The sequence below is a fragment of the Elaeis guineensis genome, chromosome 11 (genome assembly GCF_000442705.2).
Source record: "Elaeis guineensis isolate ETL-2024a chromosome 11, EG11, whole genome shotgun sequence".
In the NCBI taxonomy this organism is placed as follows: domain Eukaryota; kingdom Viridiplantae; phylum Streptophyta; class Magnoliopsida; order Arecales; family Arecaceae; genus Elaeis; species Elaeis guineensis.
The window spans coordinates 76,034,192-76,044,879 of NC_026003.2; the positions used below are offsets into that span (position 1 = coordinate 76,034,192).

A 10,688-nucleotide genomic window follows, 5' to 3' on the forward strand; every position below is an offset into this window, starting at 1 on the left:
TTTTAGTGATTATCATTATTATCTAATAATTTTTGTGATATCATTATAAATGATGTCAAAATTATGTGGATAGCTGAGAAATGGCATTTACAAATAGTCATAGCCTGTTAGTGTATTGTACACAATAAACAAACTCTTTATAGTAGATAATGTCACAAATGTCTACCTTTGATAATTTAGGCTCGATCATTTAACCAGAATAGGATCAATAGGAGATAATTTTTGAAGTCAATGATTGTAAATCATTGTCAACCTGTCAATCCTATCTCTTTAGTAAGATAACCGAATAACCTTTTGCTAGAAAAGATAAACAAGCCAATGATGTTCCGAATCTGATACGTACTGATGTATTGGATCTACAAACATGTTTGCTATAAATTTAGATTATTTAAAATATTCAAATAATTTCATAATAAGGTAGAAACTAGAAAAAATATTAAAACTCTTCGATCAGACCAAGGAGGAGAATGCCCTTTCGGTAAGTTTTTGACATATCTAGAAGAGAATAAGATTCTCTCTTATTGGAATCGACTTTGTTAGACATAGTTCGATCCAAGATGAGGTTTACAAGTTTGCCAATCACTTTTTAAGGTTATGCTCTTGAGACTACTTAGCATATTATGAACTTGATTTCGAATTAATCAGTCGCAGAGACTCCATATGAGATATGGATTAGGCGTAAGACGATACTTTCTTATCTTAGGGTTTGGGAGTGTTCAGTTTATGTTGAGTATTTGTAGACCAATTAGCTTGAATTTTGATCCTATATATATTATTTTGTAGGGTATTCTAAAGAATCTAGGGAATATAACTTCTACCATGCTAAAGAATAAAAGTTGTTCGGCATTCCTTTTAAAAAAATAATACCTTGGTGAAGGTACTGATGCCTTTAATATAGAACTTATGAAGTTCGATAGGTAGAAAAACTGACACAATCTGATGAATCTATAGAACTAGATTTGATTAGATCAAATCTAGAATCTATTATAGAGACACCATTAAGGAGATCCGATAAAGTACCACATCAGTCGGATAGAACTTTGGTATCTAGGTCTGAGATATGATTATATTGAATTTGTAAGAATAACAAGGATCTGATCGCCTACATGGATACCATGTAGAGGTCCAACTCTGATTAATGGCTTGGAGCCATAAAGTCTAAAATTGAGTCCATGAAGGTCAACGGTGTATGGACACTTGTTGATCCACTCGAAGGGATAAAACCCATAGGATGTAAATAGATCTTCAATAGAATTAGAGAGCATAGACAAGAAGGTGGAGACCTACAACGCTCGTCTGATTGCCTAAGGATATTATCAATATTATTATATCGACCATAACGAGATATTTTCTCTGGTGACAATGTTAAATATTTAGAGTTGGAACATATATTTTGATAAGTGATCAAAATGCATGGCTTCGTTGAGAATGAAGAAAAATCCTATAAATACAAATGGATTAATGATGAATACTTAATTTAAGTCACTAGAGATACTAAATATTATAATAATTGATGTTATTTTACTGAAATTTGATGTTCTCTAGTCTATTTTGCAGGTAATTGGGAGTTTGGATTCATATGATTCAAATTAGACTCAAATTGGATCACTTGAGTGAACCAGACAACCAGCTCCTATTTCAGTATGAACATGACTTAAAGATCAATGGAGGAGAATCAATATAAAATCCAAAGATCCTTATTCATGCTTCCACCTCTCTTTTCACGAAATCCTAGCCTCCCCACTCTATAGATAGAACCCAAGGCCTCAATTAAGCTAACCCTAAGTTCTCTTCAAGCTTCTCTCTTTCTCTTCTTCTTCTCCATAAATCTAGGAGAAGTACTAACCCTAGCATGACACCATATTTCTCCATAGATTTTTTACACATCCCATCAAATCTAGGAGAGATCCTAATCCTAGTGCCACTACCCTTTCTCTTCTACATACCCACTTCTATCAACCTTTCTTCCTTGGAGTTCTTAGACCAAGCATTCCAGCCATCCTACCACTGTCTACATGGAGGAAGATGAAGGATTCAAGGAGACATATCCATCATCAGACGCTACAAGAAGATCAACTTGGTTTATTTGTCTTGTGTTATAATTTTATTTCTTTTCTTTATGTATGCTTCTTTATTTGATTAATGAAAAGTAATTTGATTATAATTTTCATACTTCTTTCTTAGTTTCTTACAATCTATTATTTTTTCTTTTATATTTTTAAAATAATTAACTAAGATTCTTACGGATACGATCCCGACTCACCCTATCTATATAGTAGTAAGTAGGGTTAATTTTGGTGTGCTACGACATTCATCAAATTTTGGCACCATTACTGGAGATCTTGGCACGATTGTTTTAAAAAAAATAAAAAAAAATTATAAAATAATAAAAAAATATTTTATTGCTTTCTAGATTTTTATTTCTTACTTTAGATTGTTTGACTGCCGTATATGCTTTACTACTTTATATTTCTAGTTGACTATTTCTTCTCTTGTACTCTTTCTTTCTATACTTTACTTTGTTGAATAGTAGTTTACCTTTTATTGTTAGTTAATTTATTTTAATTACTTAATTATCTTCTATTTATTTTTTTGAAAAATTTTACCTCATATAGCTTTTCGTATATGATAGATTTACTATTTTATATCCAGATTTCTTTATTTGCATGTATAGAAAAATTTTCTACTTTCTATAGCCTGATGATCTACTGCTTTCTATAGGTTAGAATAATTTACTACTTTATATAATTAGTGATTTTTACTTCCTAAGTAGATTAGATTATTTATCTTTTATTTAGATTACATAGTTACCTTTTTTCTTAACTGTGAGATTACTTTATTTGCATAATGAGCAGTTACCTTATTTATTATTGCCTATTATTCCTAGTAATTTACTATTTCCATAGCTTAGAATAATTTATTACCCTAAAAGTAGATTTAATTTGTTGCTTTATTTGTAAGCTACCTACTTGCCTTTTAATCTTAGCATTATTTACTTTCTATTTAATTAAATTTATTAGATCTTCTCATACCTAATTAACCTAATTTAAAACTTACCTCTTATTCCTTCTTGCTTAAAGATAACATAATATAAAAAGAATACAAAGACACTACATAACACTTGACTAATATAAATAAACCAATTAAATCTTAAAAGCTACTTAACATGTTTGGACACTTTTTCTTTTTACATTACATATTTTCATAAAAAATCTTAAGGGCAAAACCCTAATCAACATAAGGTGAAGATTTCATCACCTTCCTTGGCCTACAAACCACTATCTTGCAATTGCATTGACCTAAACTCTAACTTTAAAATCGATTAGACGTTACCCCTAAGGATCCTCGAGCTCAGTAGGATAAAAAACTCTAAAAGTTAGATTGAATTAGGTTAGTCAGTTTAGTTGGTGTCTAAAAAGTGGTTCAGAGATTACGTTCGAAGGAAGGTGATTCATTAATTAGTTTCGTTCGCTTACCTAGCCAATACAGTTGGTGTCTAAAGAAACAATGGGGGACCCCCACCAACCTTACACTTATCTGACTAGTTGAGTGGCTAGTCTGCTATTTGGAGTACTTGAAGGTGACCTTGACAGTTAGGAGCTATCTAGATCTAAGGTAACCTATAGATAGGATTGATTGAACCACTTGATTGTTAACTAAAAACATCAAATCCAATTAATTCTTCTCTATCTTCTTAGCATTAGAACTCCTTAGGTTTTTTCTTTAGAACTCTTTTTCCTCCTCCTTTTCTCCTCTTCTCTTTCAAAAAAAAATTATGGAAATTAAAACTCGTGAGATCTTTTGGGTGCATGCTAGGACATCATCATTACAACTTGACTTACACCCATTAGACCTAGAGCTAGAAAGAATGATTCAATAAACCAAATCAAAATCATAGATCCAAAATAAGAGACTGACCCACCACGATAATTGAGGGAGTATTTTACTCCCTCATCTTACACCTACTCGCCATGTATCCAACCTCCTCCTTGGAGGCAGCACAATACAAAATCAAGTCTAGCATTATTCAAATGCTACCATCTTCTATGGACTGATGAATGAGGATCCATATAAATACTTGGATGAATTTCTTGAGATATGCTCCACAGTAAAAATCCAAAACTTCTCTAATGATATTCCTTAGGTTGAAACTATTCCTTTTTCACTTAAGGACAAAGCCAAGCATTGATTAAACTCCCTAGATTCATAATCATTTCAACTTGGGACCATCTTCAGAGAGAATTGCTCAAGAAATACTTCTCAATTGGAAAAACAAATCAAATTGAAAAGCCATCACTAGTTTTTCCCAATTGGATGGTGAACTTTTTCATGAGACATGAGAAAGGTTAAGAGACCTTATTCGTAAATGCCCCCACCACGCTGTCTCCAAATGACAACTTGTTCATGTATCTATGATGGTCTATTAGAGAAATACCGACAAATGATCGATGCATCGTGTGGTGGGACATTCATGCTAAAGAGTGAGGATGAGGCTTGGTAGCTTTTTGAAATACTTAGTGAGAACTCCCTGCATCACATCTCTGCCATCTCTAGAGAACAACCATGTCTCAATAGAAAAGAGGTAAATCTATCAGATTGGAAATATTATGGATATCCACATAAGATAGATGAGTTGTCCCAAAAATTAGACCATCTTCTAAATACTGGACACTCTTCGACTCTACCTAATCTAGTCCAAGATGTTTGTGCATTGTGTGCAAGCCCGACCTATTGTATTAGTGAATGCCCAATCGCACCTCAATTTTTGAGTTTTGCATGAGCAGGTCCAGCAAGCTCAAACCCAATAAGCTCATAGACCAAGAAATGATCCATATTGAATACTTATAACCCGACTGGAGAAACCACCCAAATTTTTTCTGGAGACCACATCCAGTAGTTGGCCCTGCTGTACCTAGACCTAACTATCAGGACCTAATATAGGCATGGACCATACCACTAGTTTCAAAATGCTCCTCAACCGTCTATCACTGGTCACAGCTTAGCTTTTGAGGAGAAGGTTCAAAAGTGCTAAATGATTAGAAGTCGACATCCAAACTCTTAACTCCCACATGCAATCCATTGCTAAGCTAGAGACCCAAATAGGTCAACTAGCAACCGCAATCAATAGGAGGGAAGGAGAAAATTACCTAGCCAACCTGAGAGGAATCTGAGAGGATAATTCATGGTTGAGAGCTCTATTACTCCAATACCATTTTTGAACATGCCAAATCAATCATGACTCTCAAAAGTAGGAAGGTCATTGAACACGAGTAAATCGAATAAGACGACCCTAGACCTCTGACCAAGCCCGAATCACCTAAGAATAAGGAGAACCCAAAAGTAGAGAATGGACCAACTGCATCGGAATCACCTTACTTGCCTAAAGCTCATTTCAAGTGCCCTAAAAGCCCCTACTCCTATGGATAAGAAGGAAGAAGACTCGACGAGATGTTAGAATTATTTAAGCAAGTCCAGATTAATCCTCCCTTCTAGACGCAATCAAACAGGTCCAACTTATGTAAAATTTTTGAAAAATTATGCACTTAGAAACGTAAATCTCATCACAACTCTCGAAGAAAGTATGCCTCACCGAACAAGCTAGCTCTGTATTCCAGCATGCTATCCCTCCAAAGCTTAAAGATTCAGGTACCCCTACATTTCTTGATTATAGGAGACTTTCACATTGAACAAGCTCTCTTGGACCTAGGGGCCAGTGTGAACCTTTTACCTAGCTTGATTTATGAACTTTTTGGATTGAAGAACTGAAACCCATGTCAGTCACTTTATAGTTGCTGATAGATCAATTAAGACACCACATGGGATGATCTAAGATGTTTTGGTCAAGGTAGATGAGTTCTATTTTTCAGTTGATTTTTAGTCCTTGATATGGAACTGAGTGGCAATCCAAGGCAAATTCCATTATCTTAGGCAGACCCTTCCTAGCTATGGCAAATGCATGCATCAATTGTAGGATAGAAGTCATGGAGTATATTTGAGAATAAAAATAAGACTGAATTGTTCAGTGCATCCCAGGACCATCAATTGATAGTTGCTTCGAGATAGATACATTCGAGGACATCATAGAGGAAGCAACATCAATGATTTTTGCACATGATTCCTGAGACACCCACTTGACGCACTTTGGGTGGATGACTGTGATATGGAGAGAGGTAGCAAAGAAGTAAATATTCTAGTTGATACATAAATGCTGAAACTACTCCCCTTGACAATCAAGTATGAGCCATTACCCGCATTAGCCAATACACCCACAGTTCCATCATTAGAATCACCACCTACACTAGAATTAAAGCCACTTCAGCCACACTAAGTATGATTCCTAGGACCTAATGACACCCTCCCAGTGATCATTGCATCAGACTTGACCCGGATCAAGAAGTACAATTGGTTGGTGTTCTGAAGAAAACAAAGAGGCTATCGGCTGGTCCATTATCGATCTAAAAGAAATTGACCCCTCCATCTGTATGCACCACATTCATTGTGAGGCAGATGCCAAACCCCATCGAGACATGCAGAGGAGACTGAACCCAAACATGCGGAAGTAGTGAAGAAAGAGGTGGTAAAATGATTGATGTGGAATCATCTATCCCATATCCGACAGTAAATGGTCAGCCCTACCTAAGTAGTACCTAAAAAATAGGTATTACTATGGTGGAGAATGAAGAAGGTGAATTGTTCCCACTCGCACACCATCTAGCTGGCGAGTATGCATTGACTATAGGAAACTAAACGCTATTACTAGGAAGGATCATTTTCATTACCCTTCGTCACCAAATCCTAGAACGGACTAGCGGGTCAACATTTTTTCTATTTTCTAGATGTTATTAGGGTACAATCAGATATCTGTATTTTTGGATGACCAAGAAAACCACCTTCACTTGCCCCTATGGCACTTTCACTTTTGATGTATGCCGTTCGGGCTCTGCAATGCACCCGCTACATTTCAACGGTGCATTTTGACCATTTTTTCAGATATGGTGGATAAATATCTGAAATTTTCATGGATGATTTCTCATGTTTGAACCACCTTGAGATTATCTTCATAACCTCTCCAAAGTCCTTAAGCGCTGCACGAAAAAAATCTGATTTTAAGTTAGAAAAGAGCCATTTCATGGTTCAAAAGGAATCATATTGGACATATTGTTTTGAAAGGGGATTGAGGTAGACAAAGCCAAAATCGAGATCATTTCAAAACTACCACCCCCCACTTCGATTCAACAAATATGATCCTTCCTAGGTCATGCTGGATTTTACAGATGCTTCATTAAAGATTGTAGCAAAATATCAAGACCCTTGTGCAATCTGCTAGCCAAAGATATGCCATTTATTTTAATGAAGAATGTCTACAAGCCTTCCACACATTGAGCAGCCCTGAAACAGCACCCATAATAAAACCCCTAATTGTCCTTCTCATTTGAAATCATGTGTGATGTTTTGATTTCACAATAGGGGCCGTCTTAGGTCAAAGAATCAATAAGGAGCCACATGTGATCTATTACGCTAGCAAAACTCTATCTGATGCCCAATTGAACTACACTACGACAGAAAAAGAGCTACTAGCGATGGTATTGCCCTTGATAAATTTGTTCATATCTGTTAGGGTCTAAGGTTCTAGTATATTCTGATCAGTGGCTCTGAAATATCTGCTCTCAAAGAAAGATACTAAACCATGATTGATCAGATGGATCCTTCTGCTTCTAGAATTTGATCTAAAATTCAGACATGAAGGGTTTGAAAATGTGGTGTGATCATATTTTAGAATCTTAGTTGATCATACGATGAGTACAGATGAAGTTAAAGAAATTCTCTGACAAACAACTTTTTGCAACTATCTCTGACCAAATCCCTGGTTTGCCCACATCGTTAACTATTTAGTAACAGAGCAAGTTTCTCTCCATTGGACAAAATAGGAGAAGGATCATTCTTCTCACAGGTCAAACATTATTATTGGAGGAATCCGAATTGTTCAAATATTATCCTACCAAGTGATTCGATGCTGTGTCCCTGAGAGTGAGTATCAAAGTATACTTACCTTTTATCACTCTCATGCATGCGGGGGACATTTTAGTGGGAAGAGAATGGCCGTGAAAGTGTTACAAAGTGGATTTTACGGCCGACATTGTTTAAGGATGCACATAAATTTTATCTTGAGTGCTTGCGCTATCAGCAGATGAGAATATTTCTAGAAAAAAATGATGCCCCTATCTCCCATTTTAGTTGTGAAGTTTTTGATGTTTGGGAATCGATTTTATGGGCCCCTTTCCTCCATCCTATGGATACGAATATATTTTGGTTGCGGTAGATTACGTATCTAAATGGATTGAGGTATGGCAACTAGGATGAATGATCACAAGATGGTAATCAAATTCATCCAACAGAACATCTTAAGTCGATTCGATTGCCAAGGGCCATTATTAGTGATGAGGTGCACACTTCATGAATAGCACTTTGAAAGTTTAATGAAAAATATGAAATCACTCATAAAGTTGCCAACCATATATCCCCAAACTAGTGGCCAAGTGAAAGTCCCAATAGGAGATCAAATGAATTCTTAAGAAGACGTTAGGCCTGATTGAAAAGATTGGTCTGGATGATTAGACGATGCATTATGGGCCTATCGTACTGCATACAGGACCCGATAGAATGTCCCTTATCGACTTATTTTTGAAAAAGCCTGCCATCTGCAGTAGAGCTAGAACACCACGTATTTTGGGTTATAAAGTAATTCAATTTCGATATGAAAAATCGAGTAGTAATAGGAGACTACAATTGAATGAATTAAAAAGCTACGCAATGAAGCATACAAGAGTTTATGAATTTATAAGGCTCAAACTAAGGCTTATCATGATAAATACATTTCATAAAAAATATTCGAACCTAATCAAAAAGTGTGGCTTTATAATTCAAAGTTACGACTATTTCTTGAAAAACTTTGTTCACGTTGGGATGGACCATATATCGTACTCATGTATTCCCTCATGGAGTAATTGAAATCAAAGATCCTAAATAGAGAAACACCTTCAAAGTAAATGGCCAACGATTGATTATGTGGATGAAATCAGAGATGGTGAGCAAGTTGACTCAATTGAATTGCAAGATCCATCTACAATTGAACTTTGACTTGGTCTAGCTGAAGACTTAAACTTAGCATTTATTGGGAGGCAACCCAATATTTTATTTTTCAGTTATCCAATTTCTTTTTATTTTGTAAGAATTTTTGAGAAAGACAATTAGCCAAGTTGGGGGGAGCACCATGATCAATGGAGTTAAGAACACACCACGCCCAACAATGAAGGACCTCTCAATCAAGATTACACACATCAAACTCAGATGGTATCCTTCCTTGTTACATTCTATTTTAGCTTTATTATGATTCTCTTCTTCCATTGGGGATAATAAAAATTAAGTTGGGGGAGAGAATTACTAATTTAATTTAGTCTTCGAGTATGGTTAGAAATAATTAGTTTTGTGTATCTGAATTTTATCTCGATTTGAAGTTAACTAGGCACTTTTAGAGATATTGAGGAAGAAATTATTAAGGATGCCCAATTAATGAGAGAATTTAGACCAGACTAAATTTTAAGTGATTCTAGAATCCTCTTCCCACCATCTCAATGAAGAATCTGCTTTATGGGGTATGGATGGAAAGATCGAGGTATGTAAAAAAAAATTATTATAAAAAAAATAAAAAAAAAAAATAGCATTTCTCACTAAGTAACTGGATCCCTTCGCCTAAGTAAGCATTGTTGTTCACGTCAAAAGATGAGAATATGAAGAAAACTCTTGTATAGTTAGTTTTTAACTCGTAACTTTTTGACTCGAGTCATTAAGCCTGAGGGTGTTTTACACTTATGTCCTAAAGCCAACTAGTTTGGAGTCATTGGCCTAAAGCTCGCTACAAGAATCAATTAGAAAGCTTAAGGGTTAGGACATTGCACTAACTGTACATGTAAATATTTTTACAAAGAAAAAAAAAGAAAGAAAAAAAAGAATAAGAGATAAATTGTAAGAAGACAATAAATCTGCTTACATCAAGTTAGAGGACTTAAAGAGTAGAGTGGAAAGTTGATGAAAGAAGATCTTTAAAAATTTTTATGGCTAATACCCAACCATTAATTGGATCGAATTGATAATCCAATGAAGTACCTCATTAATGGTCTAGCCGGATATCCACTACAGTTAGGAATGTCTAGGATAACTTTCGATTCCAGGATAATTTGGTGCACAATGCTAATGTATCTATTTTACTCGAAGACGAGTAAAAGTTTAAGTTGGACAGTGTGATGAATACTTAATTTAAGTTTCTAGAGGTACTAAATATTATAATAATTGATGTTATTTTATTAAAATTTAATACTCTCTAGTCTATTTTGCAGGTAATTAGGAGTTTGGATTCATATGACTCAAATTAGACTCAAATTGGATCAGACTTGATTGAACCAGGCAACCAGCTCCTATTCTAATGTGAACATGATTTAAAGATCAATGGAGGAGAATCAATATGAAGATCCAAGGGTCCTTATTCATGCTCTCACCTCTCTTTTCATGAAACCTTAGCCTCCCCACTCTACAAATAGAACCCCAAGACCTCAATCAAACCAACCCTAAGTTCTCTTCAAGCTTCTCTCTTTCTCTCTCCCTCTTCTTCTTCTCCATAAGTCTAGGAGAGG

General features: G+C 35.3%; 1 non-coding gene across 1 annotated transcript; it reads right to left on the reverse strand.

Annotated features, from left to right (window-relative positions):
- Nucleotides 1-4,279: 4,279 nt before the first annotated feature.
- On the reverse strand, nt 4,280-4,384 carry LOC140852739 (small nucleolar RNA R71). The gene has a single exon (XR_012135639.1). It is a non-coding gene; the product is annotated as a small nucleolar RNA R71 (small nucleolar RNA).
- Nucleotides 4,385-10,688: the final 6,304 nt, after the last annotated feature.